Source organism: Prionailurus viverrinus, chromosome C2 (assembly GCF_022837055.1).
Source record: "Prionailurus viverrinus isolate Anna chromosome C2, UM_Priviv_1.0, whole genome shotgun sequence".
NCBI classification, from domain to species: Eukaryota; Metazoa; Chordata; class Mammalia; order Carnivora; family Felidae; genus Prionailurus; species Prionailurus viverrinus.
This window is the reverse complement of record NC_062569.1, coordinates 36557795-36582762: the sequence shown is the minus strand read 5'-3', so window position 1 is coordinate 36582762 and position 24968 is coordinate 36557795. Positions and strand designations below refer to the sequence as shown.

The 24968-nt window shown below is 44.5% G+C and overlaps 1 protein-coding gene across 5 annotated transcripts in view; it reads right to left on the bottom strand.

Annotated features, from left to right (window-relative positions):
- PXYLP1 (2-phosphoxylose phosphatase 1) overlaps positions 1-24968 on the bottom strand; it is a 71855-nt gene that overhangs the window by 43238 nt on the left and 3649 nt on the right. For 2 of the 5 annotated variants that reach the window (XM_047876482.1, XM_047876483.1), the window contains exon 2: positions 9322-9444. The exons of 1 other annotated variant lie outside the window; for it this stretch is intronic. The gene's annotated coding sequence lies outside the window, so the exon portion shown is untranslated. Of the gene's footprint in view, positions 1-2209; positions 2461-9321; positions 9445-9551; positions 9730-24968 lie in introns of those variants that run through there. 2 more of the 5 variants (XM_047876481.1, XM_047876485.1) reach the window with 2 other exon arrangements.

The window sequence follows — 24968 nt, the reverse complement described above, 5'->3', positions numbered from 1 at the left end:
AAGTCTCATAAATAACAGACAGATTTCAGAACCTCCTGGAAACCCCAGGCAGCAGGACAGGCACCAAGGAAGCTGTGGGCTCCTAGCAGCTATTCACATTCTGTTATTCAAATTCCAGCATCCAGAATGCATGCTCAGTTCTAGGGGCTGAAGCCAATTCATTCACCCAATTAGTCGACTCAAAACAACATTATTTCTCAAGAGCCAATATGTGTCAGGCATCATCCACAGTGCTGTGGACACAGGACACAGGATACAGGACACAGTACTGTCATCCTGAAGCTCACAGCTAAAAGGTCCAGAAGTATATATGGAAAAATGATACAAGATCTAGGAACTGCTTTAAAATATTCAGGGTGGGAGCAGGTTGAGGAGGACTTAATACAAGATTGGCAACATGCTGACAACTCTTGGAGCTGGGTAAGGGATTCTTGAGGATGTACTATATGATCCTCTCTGCTTTTGTGTATGTTTGAAATTAAAAGTTAAAAAAAAAAGAAAGGAAGGAAGCTCACAGACTGGTCAGTGGACCAATGAGTAAAAAGACCATTACACCATATGAACCCGGTGCCATCAGGGGGAAGTGGGAGTGGGGAGAGGAGGAGAACCACGTAGACCTAAAGGGAGTGGATAGGATTTCTGGAAGAGGCTCAGCTAGAGCTCAGTCTTTTTTTTTTTTAATTTTCTTAAAATGTTTATTTATTCTTGAGAGAAAGAGAAAGAGAGAGAGAGAGAGAGAGAGAGAGGGAGGGAGGGAGAGAGAGGGAGAGAAAGGGGGAGAGAGAGAGAGCGTGCACACACAGGGTGAGGCGGAGCGGGGTGGGGGGAGCAGAGAGAGAGGGAGACACAGAATCTGAAGCAGGTTCCAGGCTCCGAGCTGTCAGCACAGAGCCGAACGTGGGGCCCGAACTCACGAACCATGAGATCATGACCTAAGCTGAAGTCGGATGCTGAGCTGACTGAGCCACCCAGGCGCCCCTAGGGCTCAGTCTTGAAGAGCAGATTGGAGCTGGTGTGTTTATAATTGCATTTGAGAAAAACAGAATGAACCAAAGAAAAAGCACTAAGTAAAACTGTACTGGCTGCTGGGGGGCAACAGGAAGGTTTGCACTGTTTGTACTGAGTGTCAAGAGCCAGAGAAGGGAGGTGGGTTAGTCCAGGCACCACCCAACAGCTGCACCTTGAGTGAGGCTGCTGTGCCCAAGGAAATCTGGCTGCCCAGAAGCCCCATGGGGCCGGGCCAGGGAGTCCTCACCTCTGGCTGGCACCCACAGGCAGGTGGGCTGCAAGGGTCTCACTCCCCCTACCCAGACCAGCCTATCTGATGACCCCAAGGAGTCCCACCATCAAGACAATACATGCACTGATGCCCATTCCCTCTCTGGAACTCCCTTTGGGCACAAAGCCACTAATTTCCAGGCCGGAGCAGGAGGAGCATGATCCCAGAATCCACGCCACTAATCAGTGCCAGCTTAAAGGACAGGCCAATTTCACGGACCGCTCTCACTTTCTAGGGCCAGGTTCTGTGTCTTCCTGGCACTGGCCTCCTTTGGGAATACAGGACAGGAGCAGGCCACAGGCTCAGCTCGACTCACAGGGGCAAACACCTTAAAGGAGGCCTGTTAGGCAAGTGGTGTGCCTCATACTGCACTCTGACCCAAAGCTGACCCTCCTGAGGCTCATCTCTTACCAGGTACTCTCCTCCTAAAGAACAGCCTGTTCTTTTACCCTGGGGTAGTGAGAGATCATGCCCAGATGTGATGCACGTGGCAACAGCCATCCCCTGGCTATGGGGTAACGGTGGGGACGCCAATCAATGCTGCAGATCAATCCCAAGCCTGGCCCCGATGAAGGGCAGCATCAGGCCCAAGCCTCTTTAACCCTACTTGCAGGGTTCACTATGATCTGGTCACACCCCACAAATCCCACCTCATGTCCCAGCCCTTCCCACAACACGTAGTTAAGCATGGGGGGTCAGAGATCGGTTGGCTAGGTCTAGAGCCTTTCTCACACCCTTACTGAGCCACAGTTTCCCCATCTATGAAATGGAAACAACCATAGGCTCCAGCTCACAGGTTGTGTCAGGGCTAACAAGGTTAACAGGTGTAAGGGACCTAGCACAGTACCTGGTTCCTAATAAGTGCTCAATAAGTTAGCAGTGACTTCTTGCATGGTTTCAATACCTGCCACCCACATATGAAGTACTCACTCTGCTTCCACTTTGTCTCTGCCCCAGCTCTAAAACTAGAATGCCTGCAGACTATGCCATAGAAGGTCAGAGCTTGAAGAGGTTTTAAACATCACTGATTCAAGTCCCTTGGTTGACCAGAAGAGAGGCCAGGCATATGGCTCCAGGCTGCTTAGGGAGACTGGACCTGTGACACAAGTCCTTACTTCACAGAGAGTGACACCCAGCGCTTTGTCCTCATGACGCTCTCCCTCTCCACTGTAGAGGACACACTATGTGGCAGACACTTCTAACTGTTCTCAGGTGTCTATTTGCTCTTTTTTCTTACTAATGGAATCCTCTACGTTTTAGCTGGATACATGGCCATTCAGCTGGGGATACTATTTCCCAGAATCCCTGGCAACTAGCTGTTGTCATATGATCAACTTGGCCAATGACTTATGCTTACAAGTATTATGTGCAATTCTGGGTCAAAAGAAGGCTATCAGGCCTATCTCATTCTGACGTTCCTTCTTCCACAATTTCCCATGCTCTGAATCCCTGGTGTGGTGGTAAGCCAGCTTTCTTGATTCACATGGAGATAACATCCTAGTGGATAACACAGAAGAACCCTGGATGACCTCACTGGGCAGGCTACCCATTTCCCTGACTGCCTGTCAGCCCAAACTGCTTTGGGAGAGAATAAATAATCTCACAACCTTCTAAAATCACTGTTGTTTCACCTCTGTTAAAGCAGCCAAGCCAATATCCTAACTAGAACTTGCCACCAGCACTAAATGACATTGGTCTTCTTGGGGGCTCCTTCTGTAGGTAATGATGAACACGCACATACATATTCATAACAAACTGCATTAGACAGAAAAATCTCATCACATATTTAAGAATGTCACTCTTACATGATCTCACGGTTTGTGGGTTTGAGCCCCACATTGGGCTCTATGCTGGCCGCATGGAGCCTCCTTAGAATTCTCTCTCTCCCTCTCTCTTTCTGCCCCTTCCCTGCTCTTTCTCTTTCTCTCTCAAAATAAATAAATAAACTTTAAGAATGTCACTCTTAGATATGATATAAATGAATCATGGTTATAACCTTTGTTCAAGTTTTATTTTTTATTTTATCTTAAATTATTTATGCATCTTTGGGGGCACCTGGGTAACTCAGCTGGTTAAGTGTCATACTCCTGATTTCAGCTCAGGTCATGCTCTCACAGTTTGAGAGATTGAGTCCCATGTCGGGCTCTGCACTGACAGTGCAAAGCCTACTTGGGATTCTCCCTCTCCCTTTCTCTCTGCCCCTCCCTCGCTTGCTCTCTCTCTCTCTCTCTCAAGATAAATAAATAAACTTAAAAAAAAAACTAAAAAAAACTACTTATGCATCTTTGAAGATGGCTTGGCTGCAGGTCTAAGAAAAAAATGCTAGCTAATGCAAAGGGACTCATCCATATTCTCACATAATGGAACATAGTTGAGGAATGGCAGCTCCAAGGTTAGTTAATTCAGCGACCCCAAAAGCATCATCAGGAAGCCAGAACCTGTCCCTGTCTGGACTCTCTGCCATCCTCTGTCTTTGTCCTGTCCCTAGGATGACTTCCTCCAGGGGTTTTGAGATGGTGGCCACACTCGCAGCCATCACCACCACACTTGGCAATCTGAAGAGGCAGAAGGGACAATCTTGCACGTTTCTACTAGAAGCAAGGAAAGCTTTCCCAGAAACCCCCCAGTGGATTTCTCCTAATGTCTCATTGAAGAATAGTGTCAGGAGCCCATGCACAAACCCATCACGGGCTCCAGCAATGGGCCACAGCAAGTAAGTGAAAACACCTGGGATTCACCTCCTGCTAGAGGCCCACAGAGGAAGGGAGAGGGTGGAGGCAGGCACAGAATCACAGTTCTGTTAGGAACGAGGGAGCAAGGGGTGGTCTGCAAAAACCCACCATTGGAGAAGATTTGACAATACACACAATTACTCTAAAAAATAATGACACTACTGGCACTTTTCAGATCTAGCAATCAAAGCACATACAGTCATAATTAGATGTTTAAGAAACATCAGCGCTGGCTTGCTCAGGTGCAATTCGGCAGTGACACATGGCAGAGCGGCATCCCTCAGCCTGCTGACTGTGGTGCCTGTTCCAGCATCAAGACCTTTTATTCCCTATTTTACATGTGTTCAAATATACAACATGAATTATCTACCTACCATTTCTTCCCAGAAAGGCTTTGAGGCAGATAATCTGCAGAGTTAGTGTTTTTAATCCCTGAAATATTAAAGGCTTCCGCCCCCCACCCCTTCCACCATTTCTGAACTACATGTTCCTGCCACTCTCTCCTTAGAGGTTTTTTTCCAGCTCTAAAAGGATAAACTTGTCAAGGTGCCTGATCATTTCTCGGGACCAGAACAGATTGAAATAACTAATTCATCAAGCCAGGATTTTCAATCTTATGTACTCCCCAGTGATCTCTTTCTGACATTGTAGGAGAAGCCTGTGTTCCATCCAACTTCACTGCTTTGCTCCTCCTCAAGTTGCAGAAGTAGCGACATCTGAAATTGGCATATTCTCACTTTAGAATGTCAAGAGCAACTATAAGTACCTCAACAAAAAAAGGGAGAACATGCAGTTGGCATGATTTACTCATCACAAAGCCATGTTAAAAATACAGCTAGCTGATTCTTTTTTATTTTGCAAGCAAACTGTGTCAATTAAAAGTTTGTTAAAATGTCAAGGAAAGCACAGAACATTAAATAGGCAAGGCTGAAAAACTAGAAATACAAGCCTACAATGAAGGTTTGCGTGGTGAAAGCCAAATTTCACAGGCAGAAAATAAAAAGAGCTTACAAGGGCCTGAGAATCACAGCTGTGCAACGTGAATCAGGCACACCTGGAAATGGAGGTTGCCAAGGCCACTTCTGCTTTCTGAAAGCTGTGTTGTCTGGGTTAACAATACTACACAGAAACAGGATTTTGTTCTGGACAGACACGTGAATGAGAGCACTGATGCATGCCACAGATCAAGGGGTTTTGCCCAAGGAGGGCTTTTTTCAGGCTAGAAGCACGCTTACCGACAGAGCTTTGACTAAACCCTGGGCTCACTGCCGGCTCATTCCGTGACTTGATCACGATGAGGCATGGAATGCCAGGTCCCTCGTAGACAATCACTGCCATTGCCGAGGGCAGGAACTCCATGCCCTTGAAATATGTTTTAGAAAACTGCTGACAGTCCAGAGGGGGTTTGGCAGCATCAGTATCAGTACAGAATGAGCCCTCCTGCTCAAGGAGGGGGTCAAGTGTGGGCAGCCACCTGCTGGCAATGCTGTGTGTGGGCGGGAGGGGGGCTGATGTGGGTGACCTCTAGGAGCCCTTCATGTACCTGAGACCCAAGGATTCTCTGGTCCATATCCCAAAATAAGCTCTCAACCTTTTTTAGGGAGCTCCTTTGCACTTACAAACTCTACAATAACAGAGCTAAGAACACTGTCACACAGAATCACAGGCATTTAGCTCGGGAAGAAAGCTGAATTGCTATCTGGTCCAAGCTCCCTTCCAATGGAGTAGAGACTAACGCTGTTATAAGCTCCAAAACTTTGATTTGGCTTAGGTTAAAGCTGTAATTAAACATAAACCTCAAAGTCAATGGTACTCATCATACACAATAGTGAAAAGCTGAGAGCTTTTCCTTTAAGATCAGGAACAAGAAAAGGACACCCACTCTCACACTTTTATTCAACATAGTACTGGAAGTCCTTCACAGAGCAATTAGGTAAGAAAATGAAATAAAAGACGTCCAAATTAGAATGCAAGAAATAATACTGTGTCTATTTGCAGGATATAAAACAACCTAAAGAGTCCACCAAAAAGCTGTCAGAGCTAAGAAACGAATTCAGTAAAGTTGCAGGACACAAAATCAATATACAAAAATCAGTTGCATTTCTATACACTAACAACAAATTCTCAGAGAGAGAAATTAAGAAAACAACCCTGTTTATAATTGCATCAAAAAGAATAAAATACCTAGGAATAAATTTAACTAGCAAGATGAAAGACCTGTATACTGCAAACTAAGACACTGATGGAAAAATCTAAAGAAGACACAAATAAATGGAAAGATGTTCTGTGATGATCAGCTGAATGAATACTGTTAAAATAGCTATACTATTCAAAGCAATTTACAGAGTCAAAGTTCCAATAGCATTTTTCACAAAAATAGGAAATACAATCCTAAAATTTGTATGTAACCACAAAAAACAAACAAAACAACCAAATAAACAAAGCACTCTTGAGAAAGAAGAACAAAGCTGGAAGGATCACACTTCCTGACATTAAACTATATCAAAAACTACAGCAATCAAAACAGTATGGTATTAGCATAAAAACAGACACAGAGACCAATGGAACAGAACACAGATACCAGAAATAAACCCATGCATATATAGTTCATTAACTTATGACAAAGGAACCAAGAATATACAATGGAGAAAGGGCAGTGTCTTCAATAAATGGTGTTGGAAAAACTGGACAGCCACATGGAAAAGAAGGAAATGGAACCCCTATCTTATACTATCCACAAAAATCAAGTCAAAATGGATTAAATACTTAAATGTAAGACCTGAAACCATAAAACTCCTAGAAGAAAACACAGGGGGTAAGCTCCTTGACACCAGTCTTGGCAATAACTTTTTGGATTTGACACTAAAAGCAAAGACAACAAAAGCAAAAATAACCAAGTGGGACTACATCAAACTAAAAAGCTTCTGCAGAGCGGAAGAAATAGTCAACAAAATGAAAAGGCAACCTATGGAATGGGAGAAAATATTTGCTAATCATGTATCAGATTAAGGATCAATATCCAAAATATATAAAGAACTCATACAACTTGATAGCAAAAAAAAAATTCAATTAAACAAATGTGCAGAGGAATTTAATGAACATTTCTCCAAGGAAGATGTACAAATGGCCAACAGGTACATGAAAAGATGCTCAACATTACTAATCTACAGAGAAATACAAAATACAATTCAAAACCACAATGAGATATCACTTTGCACCTGTTGGAATGGCTATTACCAAAACAATGGCTATTTTACAAGAGATACTAAGTGCTGGCAAGGATGTGGAGAAAAGGGATCTATTGTGCACCATTGGTGGGAATGTAAATTGGCACAGCCACTGGAGAAAAATGTACAGAGGTCTCTCCAAAAATTAAAAATAGAACTACCATATGATCTAGCAATCCCACTTCTGGGTATATACCTGAAGGAACCAAATCAGCATCTTGAAGAGATATCTGTACCCCATGTTCATAGCAGCATTTTTTTACAATAGCTAAGACATGGCAACAACTTAAGTGTCCACTGACAGATAAAGAAAATGTGCAATATATATATATATAATGGAGTATTATTCAGTCATTAAAAAAAGAAGGAAATCCTATCATATGCAACAACATGGCTGGACCTTAAAAGCATTATGTTTTCACTTATATGTGAAATCTAAAAAAAAACCAAACTCATAGAAACAGAACAGTTTGGTGGTTATCAGAGGCAGGGGATGGGGTAGGGGAAATAGGTAAAGGTGGACAAAAGGTCCAAACTCCTGATTACAAGATATATAAGTCCTGGGGATGTAATGGATAGCATGGTGACTATAGTTAACAATATTCTATTGTATACCTGAAAGTTGCTGAAAGAGTAAATCTTTTTTCTTGTTTTTTTTTCATTTTTATTTATTTGAGAGAGAGAGAGAGAGAGAGAGAGAGCAAGTTTGCACAAGTGAGGAAGAGGCACAGAGGGAGAGGGAGAGAGAATCTTAAACAGACTCCATGCTCAGTGGGGAGCCCCATGTGGGGTTCAATCCCACGACCCTGAGATCATGGCTTAAGCCGAAATCAAGAGTCAGATGCTCAAATGACTAAGCCACCTAGGTACCCCAGAAAGAGTAAATCTTTAAAGTTCTTATCAAAAGAAAAAAAACCTATAAATAGTTGAGGAGATGGATGTTAATCAAACTTGTGGTGATCATTTCACATACATATATACATATATCAAATCATTATGTTGTACACCTTAATACGATGTTATATGTCAATCATATCTCAATACAACTGGAAAGGAAAGAAGATAGGATATGACTTGATACTGAATAAACAGAAATGTGCAGTATTAAAGAAAAAAATAAAGTAATCCAAAGAAAAGAGGAAAAAACACTTAGGAACAACATATTATAGAAGGCGGGGATTCTGCTAGAATTTTGGGTCCCCAAATTTCTGGGTGGAGCAGAGGTCCCACCACTTTCATGAACCCCCATCCTTAATACCGCCATCTTGGAGCCAAACTGGACTGTTTTTATAAAGGAAAAATAATCTATTGTGTTAAGCCACTGAACTTTGGGAATTTGTTACAGTAGCTTAACAATAATACTTACCTGTATATATAGGCTTTTGAATAAGATTAAACCAATATACATAAAACACCGTAATGATGTGGGAAACAAAGGCAGAAGGAAATGGCAGATAAAATTAAATTTCCTTATAACCTGCAGCCCACTGACAAATACTTGAGGCTGGCAGAGTATGACATTTCTCCAGGAAAACTTCCTACTGTCTTCATGTTAATGCTTTGCTAGGGGGAAAAACAACCTTCGCTTGACAAGAGCTAGGCCTCCAGTATCCATGAACCTTCTTTACCATATCAAAGTCCCTTTGGAAACTTCCTTTAACTTTACCACCCCAGTCTCTCTTCACAGTCCTGGGGCAGCTCTTCCTGCCCACAGGTCCCATCCCCATGCTTTAATAAAATCACCTTTTTGAGCCAAAGACATCTTAATACTTCTTTCTTGGCCATATGCTCCGGACCCTACCGCCACTCCAAAACCCTATCAATAATAGCTCAATAATGGTTAATTCCTTTCCATTTTTGGTCTGCTACCATCTGAAAATATACCAATAAAATCTTTTTTTTTTTTCTTTCTCAAAGCAAGAGTTTTCTAGGAATTTTTAAATGTGCAGGTTGGAAAAAGAAAAAAAAAATAAATGTGTAGGTTGGGGTTAGCCCCATAAACTTGTCATCAAGCAACATTTTCGGGAGAGACCTGGTCATTTACATCTTAAAACCACTCTGTCATCTGGAATATGGTACTTACCTTGAAACCTAACTTGAAGCTGAGACAAGTAGAGGTCTTGAAACAAAGATGTCATTTGGAGGATGGTAGGTCCTTTCAAGTTTTCCAGAGCAGGCCATACTTACCTGTAAATCACTAGGGGTTCTATAAAATAAATAAACAAACAAACAAATAAATAAATAAATAAAAAGATAGATAGATAGATAAATCAATGGTATTTAATGAGAACCATGGGGGAGGCAGCTGCTCACACAAGTGTTTTTGAGAATGCAGGGCACTGCAGTGGCCATGACTTCTGTTTACATATCAGTTTCCACAAACATAAGCTAAATGAACCAATACTTATTCTGTATTATCATCATTAAATTAAGTTTCTAAATTGAGTTTCTGAGTATGTCTACTAAAGAGAGCAAAGACCTATCCTGTAACATTTAGAGATTTGTTTTAATAGTCATCTTCCAAGGTTTGCTGTTTTATTACTTGGGCACTATTGATTGTTAACTGTTGCACTATTCGTTGGGTGTTACAGGACATCATAATGGTAGTTATGTTTGCTGTAAACTCTGTTCAGCTGACAGTGGTGTGAACTCTGTTGGCTACGGAAGATTGGCTCTGCCCACCTACCTTATGATAACTGACCACAGACTGCCATATCATTGGTGTTATTATAACTTGTTTAATCAGGATGGAGATCTATGCTTCCTTTTCTGAAACTAGGAACATACTGAAAGTCCTTTGTAATAAATAATTCTAACATTAACTTAAAGACATAATGCAAAATCTTGTCTTCCCAGAGGTCTGTCTTCTTTTCACTTAAGTATAATTTACGTATAGCATTATATTAGTTTCAGACGCACAACATAATGATTTGATATTTGTATGTTTTGCAAAATGATCACCACAATAAGCCTAGTTAACATTCCTCACCATAGTTAATATTCATCACCATACATAGTTCAATTTTGTTCTTATACGAGAACTTTTAAGATCTACTCTTAGCAACTTTCAAATACACAATATAGTATTACTAACTATAGTCACCATGCTGTACATTATGTCCCCATGACTTAATTATTTTATAACTGGTATTTTGTACCTTTGGACGTCCTTCACCCATTTTGTCCAGCCCCACCCCCACCTGGCAACCATTAATCTATTGTCTATATCTATGACCTCATTTCTTTTTTAAGATTCCACGTGTAAGTGAGATCATAGGACTGTCTTCTATAATCCTCTTGGAAGGTGGTCAACAAAACTCTGGCCATTTATCAGTTTCCCATAATGCTCTTAGGATGCTGATCAAACCCTGCCCAAGGCCTACAAGGCTCACTGTCAGTCCGGGCTCACGGGTACGACTACCAGTCATCCTGGCCATCTCTGAGCCCCACAAAACAGCCTTGCTCCTTGGGGACTTGGTGCCTGTGTCCATGCATGTCCTCTGATGACCCAATTAGGAGGTGGGTCAGCTGGGTAGATGCTTGGGGTTCGAGTCCACAAAAGGCACCAACCGCCCCCCACCCCATCTCCCACCAAGAAAGGAGATGAAGAAAACTCTCCTTTCTGGAGCTATTTGGGGCAGGGGAAGAAGGTGGGACCCCCAAGGGGCATGCTGGAGCCAGGATGCAGGCCATAAGACTGCCTTCTCTGGAGGACGCTGGTGAACTGAGGCAGGTGGGTAGGTTTAAAGCCAAGGATAAGAAGCTAGGAGGAGCAGAAGGTGAGGGTGTGGGGGTTCTGGAGCACATCTACAAGTTTTCTGTCACATCTCCCATCAAGAGGGAGTTCTAGCTCCCCTGATCAGGCTTCAGGACTACCTTAGTGAATAGAATGGGACAGAAATGATGCTGTGTGACCTCTAAGACCAGGTCAGGAAAGTCCATGAGATTCTATCTGGCTTGCTCTCTCTTGGACCATTTGCTTTAGAGGCCTGAAGCGACCATGTGAGAGGCCACCCGGAGACAGGGACACCCAGGCAGCCACTGAGGCTTCCCAGCCCAGGCATCAGACATGTGAGTCAGGGAATATCTAGATGATTCTAGACCACCCACTGCCTGCATAACTGTGAGAGACCCGCGTGAGAAACACAAGCTGGCCCTGTCCACCTCCAGACCATGAGGATAACAGTGAAGTGATGGCTGTTTTAAGTCACCAAATTTGGGGATGATTTCTTACGCAGCAGTAGTGATGAGGCCAGAGACTTTGTCTTGCTCCCTACTCTTCTGTCCTCAGTACCAAAAACAGTACCTGGCCCAGGTAATCAATCGATGTCTGCTGGATGGCTGAATGAATGGACAGATGAATGTGCAGAGGAGAGGCTCACTACAGTCACCGGCAATCCATCCTTTCTGCCTTCCCCCAGGCAGCAGGCTGCTATCTCTCCTCTGCCCCTCCACCTTTCCCACATAGCTAACTCACCATCAGCCTTCGGACCCCAGCTCAAAGATCATTTTCTCAGGGAAGCTGCCCTTGAACTCCCCTGTCTAGATCAGGGTCCTGTCTGACACTCTCAAGTCATTCTGTATCTCTCCTTCAGGACACTCTCCGGGACTATTAGTACATAATCAAACAACTACACTGAAAAGCTGGCTGGCTGTCTCCTGTGACTCACTACAAACCATCGTACGGCAGCGATAGGGTCTGTCTGTTCACAAGCGTGCCTCTGGTGGACAAAGCCTAGCACAGACCTGGCTGACTGTGTGTCAGAACATTTCTGGAGACTGGTAACATATACAGCTCAGCTGTTTTGACTCACAATACTTCTGACACCAAACGTCGTTGTTTTTTTTTTTTTTTCCCCCACACCAACCAATTCTCCAACTCTGTGGACACCAGCTGGGTGTCCTACAATTCAATTCTGACACCGACTACCCCAAATTAGTGTCGGACTCCACAGGTTGAAGGACTCAGTTCCAAAGACTGCCCCCACTTCAGATGCCAGTTACAAGCACCAGGTCCCCAAATTACCCACTTTTGTCTAATCTAGTTACAAAGTCAGAGGTGGGGCCTCCCACAACCCCTCCCCCTTTCAGGTTCAATAATTTGCTACAACAGCTCACAAAACTGGAGAACATTTTACTTGCTGTCACCATAGATTTATTATATAAAGGATACAACTCAGGAACAGCCAAATGGAAGGAATGCACAGGGCAAGGTGTGGGGCCAGGGCACAGGGCTTCCATGCTCTCTCCAGGCATGCTGCCCTCCTAGCACACGGATGTGCTGCCAACCCGGAAGCTCTCTAAATCCCCGCTGTTGAGAGGTTTTTATAGAGGTCTCCTTTCATCTATGACGGACTAAATCATAGGCCATTGGTGGGGCTTAAAGTCCAAACCTCTAATGGTGCTTTGGCCTTTCAGGCAACCAGCTCCCATCCAGAAGCTTATCTAACCCCCTCTCCTGACCCCCCGACCAGCAGTCATTAGCACCTAGAAGATACTCTTAGCACTCTGGAGATTCCGTGTTCCAGGAGCTGTGTGCCCTGAACTGGGGGGCAAAGACCAAATGTTTATTTTTTATGATACCATCCTGCTATTAGATGGTGCTCATTTTTATTGTTCTCAATAATACTGAGCTAGAATTGGCCTCTAACTACTAGGCTACCCTCCATCAGGCTGTCCAAAGCCACTCACACCCTGGTCATTCACACCACACAGACCCCTGGGAACAGGTCTGAGTGTCTTCTTCAGGTTTACACACAGCTGTCGGGGGAAGAGCCGGAATCTGAAGCCAACTCTTCAGACTTGACAGTTCAACACGATGTCCCTCACAACACCCTGCCTCCCGGATGTTTCCGCCGATGTGAGATGCTCTGGGAGCATCATAATCTCCTTATCCAAAACAACAACAACAACAAACAAAGGTGTGCACTTTTAATGGAGCACACGAAACAGGTGAAGCTTCTTAATATTTAACAGATAGTATTCAATGTCCCTATAAAACAAGAGCTCATGGTGATATTTACTTTAGGCACCTCCCTGCCAAATACCTAAGGGATGAGCCCCTGAGCAAACATCTAATTCAGATTTTAATTTGCTTCATTTCCTGGGCAGATCCCACAATCCCCCACAGAAGGTGCTCCTTCTGCTTTCCCTTCTTTTCTATTACATGTCATTCCCCAGGCTGTTGGAGATTAAGGACTAAAATAAACTAAGATAAAGAACATTCCAGGTCATCTGCACCGTTCAGTGAAATAGCACCCCTGAACAAGTGAGCTTTTGAAGACCATGCAATGACCCAGAAAATGTGAACATTTTAATGTGACTTAATGTGAAAAACTAAAAAAGGATACAGAGCCATGCCCTGCACGACCCATTTTTTTTTTTAATGTGTGTATGTATATGCTTGGAAAAGCTGGATGGAAAGAAATACAAATTTAAAAATGACATCGTATGTCTCACCCTTCAGACTGGCAAAAAAATAAAAAGATCATCCGTCTCTAGTGGATGTTAGTCCCAATATGGGGGGGGGGGGGGATACATTCTTTCACACACTGTTGGTAAGAGGGTTAAGTGGAACAGTATTTGTGAAGAAGAACTGTGGTCTCATTAAAACAGTAAACACACATACCTTTTGCCCCAGGAATTTGTATTCTGGGTATCTAATCCCCAAAAATGCTTATTCATGTGTATAAAGCAGCAATAAGAATAAATATAAAAATTTGAAAACTGAAATGTACCCCAGAGGGAAATGGTTGGAAAATTACAGTTTGTTCATATAATGGAACAGGATTTAGCCTTTAAAAAGAAAGAGGGGGGCACCTGACAGGCTCAGTTGGTAGAGCATGTGACTCTTGATCTTGGGGTTGTGAATTTGAGCACCATGTTGGGTACAGAGATTACTTAAAAATAAAATCTTTTAAAAAAAGAAGGGAAGGGAGGGGAAAGGAGAAAGAGGTGGGCTTAGGTGTGGATGTGGACAAACCTCCAGATTCTGCCAAGTGAAAAATGAATGAGAGAGAGTGTGCAAGTGGCAGTGATGTGGAAATGGTGGGGTTCGGAGTGAATGGTTAAGAAAGAATTCTTGAATCCTCTTCGGTGCAAACAGGAGGTTTTAGTAAAGCATGGGGATAGGGCCTATGGGTAGGAAGAGCTGCACTGGGATTAAGAGAGGGCTAGGGATAGCATAAGTCTAAGGAATTTTGGAAGCAAGGTTTCCAGGACCTTGAGAGGCTAGCTGTTAGGAAAAGGTCCTTTACTACTGTCTAGTAAAACCCTAGTCATGAGACCCTTTAGATGCATATCAGTGGGCCATGTGCTTGGAGGATGACTGCTAACTTGTATCTTGGGGAGCAGAGATAAAGGAAGTTTCCAAGGAAATTTTTATATGTTAACGTAGACTTACAGGATCCTGGAGGTGAGGCCACTGTTAAGCTAAGGTTGCCTTTTGCCCTTAGCAAAGTGTCATCATCGAGGGGGTTGAGCTCCTACAGGAAGGTCACTCTGCCCGTGTCAAGGACTTGTCAATGGGCTCTAAACTGTAAAGAAATTTAATTTTCTTCTTTTGCCTTTGTTCTCTATTTCAGCAGCATAATAGATACAGTGCTTATCTATTGTATAGGTGTCTCTGAAGGTAAAACAAACATTTGCACAACTCAACATATACCAGGAAATTTTAAGAAAACATGTAAACTTACAGAATAAGGTCTGGAAGGAGACAGTCCCCAAGTTAATAGTGGTTATCTCTACTGTGGACTTTTCAATATTTACTCACATATTTAATGCTTTGTTTTTACAGTGTGTTATGGTACAAATAACAAACGGTTAGTAATGACAGAAAATGTTATGTTAAGTCAAAAGAGCAAGCTATAATACAGCATATACAGTTTGAGCTCAATTATGTTATAAAGAAGATACATTACAAAACTGGACTGAGTCATCTGAAACAGGGCTGTGAGACTTTTTACTGTTATACTCTTTAGTGCTATTTTTTTAAATCGATAAAAGTGATAATTCTTAAAGAAACCCTGGAAAGAGAAAATAGACCCTTAATGTTAGGAGTGGTTATGGCTGGGACTACAGTAATTTTACTCTGCTTTGAAACAAACTGCAAGGGGGAAAGACTGGTTTACAACTCTTGAAGCAGGTGGTAGCATCCTGGAAGACTTCTTTTCTCATTTATAGTCTTGCATTTTCCAAATTTTCTTAAACATTTATGACTTTTAAAATCAGGAAAAAAAAGCTGTATAATTTATTTAAATTAACAATTTTTTAAATATTTATTTCTCAGAGGGAGGGAGAGAGAGAAAGAGAGAAACAGAGAGTTAGAGTGGGGGAAGGGCAGAGAGGGAGGGAGAAACAGAATCCGAAACAGGCTCCAGGCTCTGAGCTGTCAGCACACAGGCCAATGCGGGGCTTGAACTTGTGAGATGTGAGATTATGACCTGAACCGAAGCTAGATGCCCAACCAACTGAGCCACCCAGGCGCCCCTATTTAAATTATTTTTTAAACAATGTTAGTTAAGCAAGAAGTCACAAGGCAGGTACCTAAGCTATTGAGAGACCAGTGGTTTTGAAAGAGTACCTCCTTTCAAAACTAATGCAACATGAAACCTGATGTGTAAGAAAGATAAAATCATAGTTTACTGGGAGGGGTCTGGCGCCCCATTCAGCAGAAGCCGCATCATACCCAAAGAAACCAGGGCTCCAGGAACTCCATTAGGAAATGCACTATATAAACAGACTGAGGCTACGGGGGTTAGGGAAGGGGACATGTGCTAAATGGTCAGATGGGGCTTTAAGGAAGAGACAGAAACTGCTAAAGCTACAGGGCAGGTAGGATGTTAGTGGGCATGCCTGATGTGAGCAGGCATTTCAAGGAGGATAAATAATGTATCCAGTGGTACACATGCAGAGGCAGAATCCACCCCTCCCTACACTGTTGACTGATGACAGTCAGGTTTTATGCAGTCACTCATCAGTGAACAGGGTGGAGAATGAGTGGGGCCCGACTAGGCTGCTGTAGGAGGAGGGAGCCACAGAAGGTTCCTGAACACACGCCTGACAGGATGAAGGCGGCAACATAGAAACATCACTCAGAAGCTCACAGATACACTCCTGTGTATACATCTCACCCTTGAGTTTACAGCAAGGCACTGGCAGCCAAGAATGCAGACAACCTTGCCGGCTTTGACATTTGGGGGCTTGCGGCTCGTCACCATACAAATGCTAGCTTCTGCCAAGCTTGTGCTGCATTTGGGCAGAGTATCAGCCAGACAGGCTGCAGGCCTTCCTCCAGGGCTATCCTGGAAGGAGCCCACATTCCAAGGGCAATGGGGCTGGGACCCCAAGTCACAGCTCATGGTGCCTCCCTGGGACTGAGAGCCGGGCCTTTTACTCCACCGCTTACCAGCTGCAGTACCTCAGGCAAGTTACTTAACCTCTCTGAGCTGGTTTCCTCACCTGTAAATGGTGATTCGATTATTCATTCAACAAATATTTACTGAGTCTCTGCAATACGCCAAGCACAGTTATAGAAGCTGGGGATCAGCAGTGACCAAAGTAGTCCAAAATCCCTTCCCTCACAGAGCTTACATTCTAGCGGAATATAAAATCACCCACTTTCTGGGGTTGTGGAAGGGACTGCACTTAGGGTACTAAGGACTCCGTACCTAAGTCTAGTGTATGTACGGGTTTTCCCCGCACATCACCAAGCAGTTCTCTGACCCTAGCTGGGTGTCCTACAACTCAACTCAATTCTGACCCTACCTACCTGGAGATAGCGTCAGAGTCCACAGGTTAAGGGCTCAGCTTCCCCCCACCCCTCACCACTTCAGAGGCTGATGGCAAACCCAGGTTGTCCCTTGTGCTTCTGACTGGAGGTCTGTCTCCCTCTTTGGTTCAATTAATTTGCTAGAGTGGCTCACAGAACCCAGAGACACATTTTACTTACTAGATCACTGGTTTACTATAAAAGGACAGAATTCAGGAATAGTCTGTTGGAAGAGGTGCACAGGGAAAAATATGCATGTGGGAAAGGTCACCTAGTTTTCATGCTCTCTCCCAAGGTGCCAGTCTCCCGCACCCCCAAGTGCTTGCCCTGGAAACTCTTCAAACCCATCCTTTTGTGTTTTTATGGAGGCTTCATTACATAGGCATGACTGATTAAATCGTTGGCCATTGACAACTGATTTGACCTCCGACCCCTCTCCCCTCCCTGGAGGTCTGGGGATGGGACTGAAAGTTCCAACCTTCTAATCACAGGCTGGTTCTCCTGGCAACCAGTCCCCATCCTTAGTTACCTGGGGGCTTTCAAAAACCATCACTTCATTAACATAACAAAAGACACCTTCTTGGGTCCCAGCACAGTTTAGGGGGTCTGCGCCAGAAACAAGGATGAACGAACATATATTTCTTATTATAAATCACATTACAGGTAGTAACGATCCTCCTTTTCTCATTTTATTACTATATATATATTCCCTACAGCCTTTAGCACCAAGAAGGCACCCAGTAGACACCATGGGGCTGGTGGTTTCCTTCTAAGGACTGAGATTTCCCTACCTGGAAACACAATGCCATACATTCAGCCCTGGGCTTAAACTAGCACAAAAGTTCCTCTCTGCACCCCACTCCCTAGCACCGTCAATTCCACCATAACGAACAGGGCTGGGTAGAGAGAAAGAAGGAAACCACCCTGGGGCCATTCGTCACAATGAAGGCAGCTGACAGCCCGGCTGAACCCTGGCACAGCCCCCATTTCCTCGGGGGAATTGAGCAGACCTGCCTGCTGGTGACAACAGTTCCTTTCTCAGGAGGTGCTCACATAGTCCTCGCCTGGAGGGACACCCTCATGGACCGTGGAGCAGTACCCAATGGGCCCGTAGAGGTGACCCGGCCTCTCCCAACAGGCCAGCCCACAACAAGGGCAAACCTCACTTAGATTTCAGTGTGTTCACAGGGTGGGTAACAGACACGGCTAGGCCATATTCTGAGCCAAGTAGCCAGAAGCATTGGCAGGAGTTGAAAGGAGAGGGAAAAAAATCGTAAACCAACTTGAGGACCTCATCCTTGGGGCTCCGAGAAAGCACTCCGTCAAAAATCCAGCTGGCGTATATACCTTGATATGTAATGACAGTTTCGACTTTCCTCACCGACTACACGCTGGTGTTCTGGTGCCAGCCTCTATTTTCATGGCCTGAGTAATGCCCGGGCAAAGGACCAGAAATGAATCGGAAACAGAGGGACGGGGCAGGAGAGGCGAACAGCACAATCAGTGGGCCTACATCCTGCTCAGCCTGCAACAGCAAACCCTTCAGGGCAGCGGCTGGGACAGCAGCCAAGCCCACCTCGGATTCCCGCCCACCCTCCCCTACAGCCTCATTCCCTCTTCCAGCCCAGACCCTGAGCTCCCTTGGGGCTGCGAGCTTATCTGCCTCGTTTACCGCTCTCTGTTAAACAAGCAAATGACCACAGTGCTGGACCCGAACTCTGGCGCACTGGACTTACCGTTCTCCCCCAACCAGCACATGCCCCTTCTCGTAATTCAGTGTCTGTGCCCACTCGCTTGGCCCAAGTGCCTTCTTGACCTGGTTAACTCCTACTCATCCTTAAATGCAGCACAAAAGGCAGCTCCTCCTAGAAGCTTTCCCTGACCCCAATGCTAGGTGAGGCCCCCCAGTATTGGGCGACCACAGCCCTCCCATCATATGCGTCAACACACAGGCTCAGGTCAGCTTCCCCGCTACTGCTTGCAGGGCTGGGCGAACACAGAGCTGAGGAAGCAGCAGGTGGCTCAGTAGGTGTGTGTGGGAAGAAAGGAAGGGAGGGAGTAAAGAAGGGCACCAAGAAAAGATACTGTGGATGGAGAAACACGTGTCACAGAAACCCACCACAAACGGAACAGGAACAAAACACTTTAACTCAGTAGGTAAGTGGGTCATTTATTAATGTTTACAGAGAAAAACTAGCAGGAAGTGGCTGGGAAAAGATTTCTCAAATCATTTGAGTGGGAAGCAGGGGTCACTCTGTGCTGCATCCCTTGCTCCCTTCCGGATGTGGGTGGGCTAGGCTGGGGGCTGAAGAGGAAGAGAAACTTTGGAAGGCTAGGTGAGTGGGGGCACTTGAAAGGCTCACTGGCAAGAAGGTCTCAAAGGCTCAGAGCTCCTCTGGCCTAGGGGTGCTGAATCCCATTTCCAGTGGGGGTAATCTTCAACTGCCAAGGGGGATCAATTATGACTCATTCCCTTAAAGCTGTTAAGAACAGGCCTGGGGTCAAGAAACAGGGATAATGAGGACCTTCTATTGTTCTGGTCCACTTCCGAAAGGTAGGAACAGAAGCAGGGATTTAAGACAGATGATCTGGAAATGAAGACTATTTTGGGAGGTAGCCTTCTTAGCACACTATTTCCTTCTAGGACAGACACCCCTAGTTGTCCCTCAATATTCATGCCTTCTTCCTTGCTAAGAGAATTCTGATTTGGGCGGGGGTGGGAGGGACGGTGTGGCAGAGACTGCCAGCTAATCATAAAACCCAACTCCTCTTCTTCCTAGGCACTGGACCACATTCCCCAGCCTCTCTTCCAGGAGGTGTGGCCATGTGTCTGAGCCCCTGCCAATGGAATATCACTGGAATTAATTCACCACCTCCAAGCTTGGCCCATAAAATTCTCCCACACACCATCCTCCAGGCTCCCTCCTCTTCTGATTGATGTAAACAAGCATGGCAGAATTAAGAGCCTGGGTCCCTTAATCACCTGTTGGAAGAGAACTCCCCACTAATTAGGAACAGCCATTTTGGATTTTGTTGTCAGCAAAAAGTAAATGTCTACCATATTTGAGTCTTTAAGCATATTTGGGTTATTTGTTTAGCAGTGAGCCCACCCAACTATTCTTGGCAACAGTGTGCCCTGCTAAATAGTCACATGGCCCTTTAAACTGGGACTGGTCATGTGACACGTGAAATGTCAGGGGAAGTCTGCTCAGTGTTCTGGGGAAAACGTCTGCTTTCCTGATCAAAGGTACCAGTGTGACTGGCGCCTCCTTCCTGCCGCAGTCATCTCACCATCGTGAAGGACAGGCCAAGAAAATAACAGAAATGTCAGTCCAGACAGACATCAGCTGTTGAAACTGATGCTAGCAACCACCTACATTTGGACATCTTGTTACATGAGAGAAAGAAACCACTATATGCTTAAACCACTAAAGTAGGACTTTCTGTTACTTGCAGCTAAAAGCAAACCTGATTGATTTGCAACCAGCCAATCATTCATTCACCCAACCTTTACTGAGGCATATTCCATGCGAGTCCTTGTGCTCAGGGCTGAAGAGTCAGAGAGATGTGCTGGATGTGAGCCCCGGCCTCCAGGAGCTCCCCGTCAAGCTGAGGAGACAGGCCCGTGCAAAGACAATCGGCACGCAGTGTCCCAGGGGAGTGTGAGCATTGAGTGGTGGGTAGGCACTGGGGCAAAGCGTCCCCAACTCCCTTTCTGGCATTCAGCACACAGAGAAAACACTCCTTGAGCTAAAAAGCCAGTAAAAAAGAACCTGTTCTGTTCAGCCAAGCCAACTGCAATTACTTACTGTACGTTGAGTTGTTAAACACCATCAATTAATGCAGCTGTTCCAAGATAATCAGCAGTCATTAGAGCAAGATGCACCAATAAAAAATCATATGCTACTAACATGGAAATTAGATGAACCAAGAACGAGGCAGATGTACCTGCAACTTCCTGCCTGACATTAGCATCTCCTGAAATATGCCTTTCTCAAAGACAACAGTTATTTTTCAACTTGAAGATGGAGCCAACAACAAGAAAAAAAATCAACTGTCAGTGCGATGACCTTCAACCATAAATATCCAAGCTCTGGTTTTCAGGTCTAGGTTTCCATTAGGAACTGTGATGGAGATAGACAAACTGGTGACAAAAGATCACCCCATCTGGGAAATCGTGAGGCAACCAAGACCAGAAAAGTTAGAGCACCCGGGGAACCACATGGAAACTAAAGACAGGTTCCCCTCTGCTTAACTCAGTTCTGCCTGCATACAAATAAATGGCTTTTAAAAGTGAAAGACATTTTTTGTCATTTCTTTATTTTCCAAGCATGGGGCAAGTATTTTAAAAAAAAAATGACAAAATCTCCCTGACTTCAAATTCCAGTAGTTCAAAAACAAATAAAAGCAGGCTCCTCACTAAGAGAGCTATTAGGTTTCCAGTCCGACAGGCGACACATTAACACGAAGTGCTCCAGTGTGAAGCCAAGGCTGTAGCAATCACATTCACACAAGGCAGAGGCGCTCAAGTTCCTGAGGCAGCGATCACGGGCTCTCCAGTCTGCAGTCCATGGCTAGAGGCCTGCGCCAGGCCGTGATGGCAGGCGCTAGCTAGCTGGGCAGGCTTCCACGTGGGAGTTTCTTTGTAGGACACACAGAGCAAGTGAGGACTTCCATTCTCCAGAACCAGTTATTAAATCCAAGCCTATCAATACAGTCCCCCAGAGATCTTCATGTCCAGAAGGTTCTGACTATGGCAGATACAGGAAGCATGATGGTCTGGCCTTCTGCCTCAGTGCAAATCCCCCAGCCACCCTTAAGCAGCCGTGCTATTGCTCACTCAGAATTGGGTCTCTCACAGTACTGGGGGGGGGCCTTTAGGGCTGCTGAAACACCAGTCTGAACCAGTGGTCAGGGCAGTATGCTGTCCACCAGGACCAAGAGCAGTGCCGGCAAAGCAGGTGAGTAAATACTGAGTTTACAGTCTCTTATCACACTTCCCACTAACAACCTGAGGCCAAGAGTGATAGTTAAAACATTAACAACCAGCATGTGCTTGTGAATCGAGGGCATATCTTAAACAGCGGGCAAGGCAACATCACACCTGAGTGTACCCGATCAAGATAATAAGCTCCACCCCCTGCCATGGTCAACCCTTCATAGGCCTGCCCTAGGCCCTCATGATCATAATAGGTGGCAAAAAGGCAGGTGAGCGTCTGGGAAATGTCTGCACTACCATTCAGGTCCTTCACTGTGAACTTAAGCATCAAGTCCTCTGTTCTACTGGGACAGGCTATGTGTGTCTTGTCCATTCTCCTATATCCATCAACTTGGTGAGGTTGGTTGGCACCAAAAACATATTTTTAAGGAATGAGTGAATGGTAATAACAGCTACCATTTTTTTACTTTTAGAAAAAAATGTATTTATTTTTAAATGTTTATTTCTCTTTTTTCGGAAGGGGTGGGGGGGAGAAGACAGATGATCCCAAGCGGGCTTTGCCCTGACACCACAGAGCCTAATGCGAGGCTCAAACTCACAAACCAGAAGATCATGACCTGAGCCTAAGTTTAACGCTTAACCGACTGAGCCACCCAAGTGCTCCAACAGCTAACATTTTTAAAGCATATCATGTGCTAGGCACCGTTCCAAGTCCTCGTCATGTACGAACTCATTTTAGCCTCACAATAATAGCATCTCAATTTTTATCATCATCTCAATTTTACAAATGAAGAAACTGAGGCACAGAGTAGTTAAGTAACTTGTCCAAGTGTACAAGACTAGTAATGACAGATCCAGAATTCCAAGCCAGAATGGCTTCAGAGTCTGTACTCTTCACTACTGTGCTATGCTGAATACACAGGTCTTCAGGTACTCTAGTACTGGGAAGTCATCAGCAGAGAACCTCTTACGTCCACAAACCCTGAGAAATCCTTCCAGGAGGTTTCTGGTGGTGCTGATCACATGCTGGTTGTGTCTGTTTGACCTGCAGAACATTTTAAAGAAAGCCAATACCCACTTTTACCCCTAAGCAGGAGACTACCTGTAATTTTCAAATAACTATGTAGTCACATTTGGTCATCAAGCAACTGTAGCAGGAATACCTAAGTTTACATAATATTTCTCTTCTCAAGAGTTCTACATTTTAGGAGAAGCCTTTTGAAACACCCTGTGGTCCCGTTTCCTCATCTCTAAGATCCCAGACTTGCTGGAAGGACTTAAGATCACAGGCTCAGTTGCCTATTTATATGGTAAGGTACTGGGGCACCTGGGTGGCTCAGTCAGTTGAGCATCTGACTTCGGCTCAGGTCATGATCTCGAGGTTCGGGAGTTCGAGCCCCACGTCGGGCTCTGTGCTGACAGCTCAGAGGGTGGAGCCTGCTTCAGATTCTGTGCCCCACCCCCGCTTGTGTTCTGTCTCCCTTTCAAAAATGAATGAACATTAAAAAAAATTTTTATATGGTAAGGTACTGCATAAGCATAATAATGTATGATCATAATATTAAATATTTAAATATTTCAACAAAATGACTAAAGTTTCTATACTTATCTATACTCATTAAAATTCTATACTTGCTTATACTTCTATAGAAATTCCTATTTATACCTCTGCACATTTTAGTAACAATGTTTAAAATTTAACAGTTTATTTCTGTAAGACTGTGTCCCTCCTTTATTATTTTTGAGTTTCCAGACATTTCTACCATAATAACGTTCTTCCACCTTAATCCAACTGCTTCTTTCATTTTAGAAGCATAAAGAGTTAACAAGGCAGTAACATGTTTTATTCTAACTTCAGATTCTCCCATATTAGATGACAAAATTAGCAAGCAAGAGCTTCATTTTATGTTATAGTTTATTTTATAGTTTAAAAGCTCAAGATGATATGGCTGTATCTCTGAAGGCCTAAAGTTTGGTACGGGATCCAAGAATGATGTAGTTCTAGGAAAGTAAGCTATGGTTTTGTTAGTGGGAAAGACACAGGTCTCCTTCTAATTGAGTGGTAGGACAAATAGTATTCAAACTATTTGTAAATTTGGTGTAAATTATGACTCTAACCACAAACAAGCAGAGAGGAGGGGAAGGGGGTGTCAAAACCAGGTGCAATAATTTTCATCTTAGTTTGTTTTTTAAAGCTCTGGTTTCCATGCTATTGATTACAGCTCTCTCTGAGGAAGTCGGTTACACACAGAGGCCCAGAGTGGTAAGCACATGACAAAAGGATGCCCCATAATAGAGAAACATCAATGTATAAGTTGGGGAGGCAAGTGGGTAAACATAAACAGAATTTTAAAGTTCCTAGTTGCTACTACTAGATGTTTGAGTCACCCCAATTCTCTTCTACCCCAGGGTAACAACAGCACAGAGGCAGCTCCCGGAGGTTTGCAGTACAGAAGGATGAGACTGGGCAAGGAGAGGAGGAGGGAGGGACAAAGGAAGGGAGGGCAGGTGCATGGATGACCCAGCCCAGAGCACACACTGAAGGCTACCCCTGGCTGCAGGAACTACTCCTCAAGGCCCCTCCAAGTTTTTCAATGCCTTTTCAATCACTTATCTACATCCATGCTCCTGGGACTGCTCCTCTCTTCATTACTGATTGAACTGTAACCTTCCAGAAGCCCGGGGTTTCCCTAACCAAGGCCCAAGAACCTTCACAGCAGCCTTCTGGGGGTGGAGGCTAGCAGGCTGGAGTCTGTGGTCCAGTTAAATAATCCTGACCCTCCTGCCTTTGGAACTCAGAGCAGGCTCCGCAATTCATTCACCGTTCACAGGTGCCTCCTCGTGCATGGCTGCCTTCCAGGATCTGCAGGTTGGTGTTGGGGGGCAGCTTCAGCAGGCCCTGTTCCATCTGCCAGGCTGCCCAGCAGGTTCAAGAAAGGTGCCCTGGGGGTGGCTCAGTCAGTTGAGGGGCCATCTTTGGCTCAGGTCATGATCTTGAAGTTCATGAGTTTGAGCCCCACAC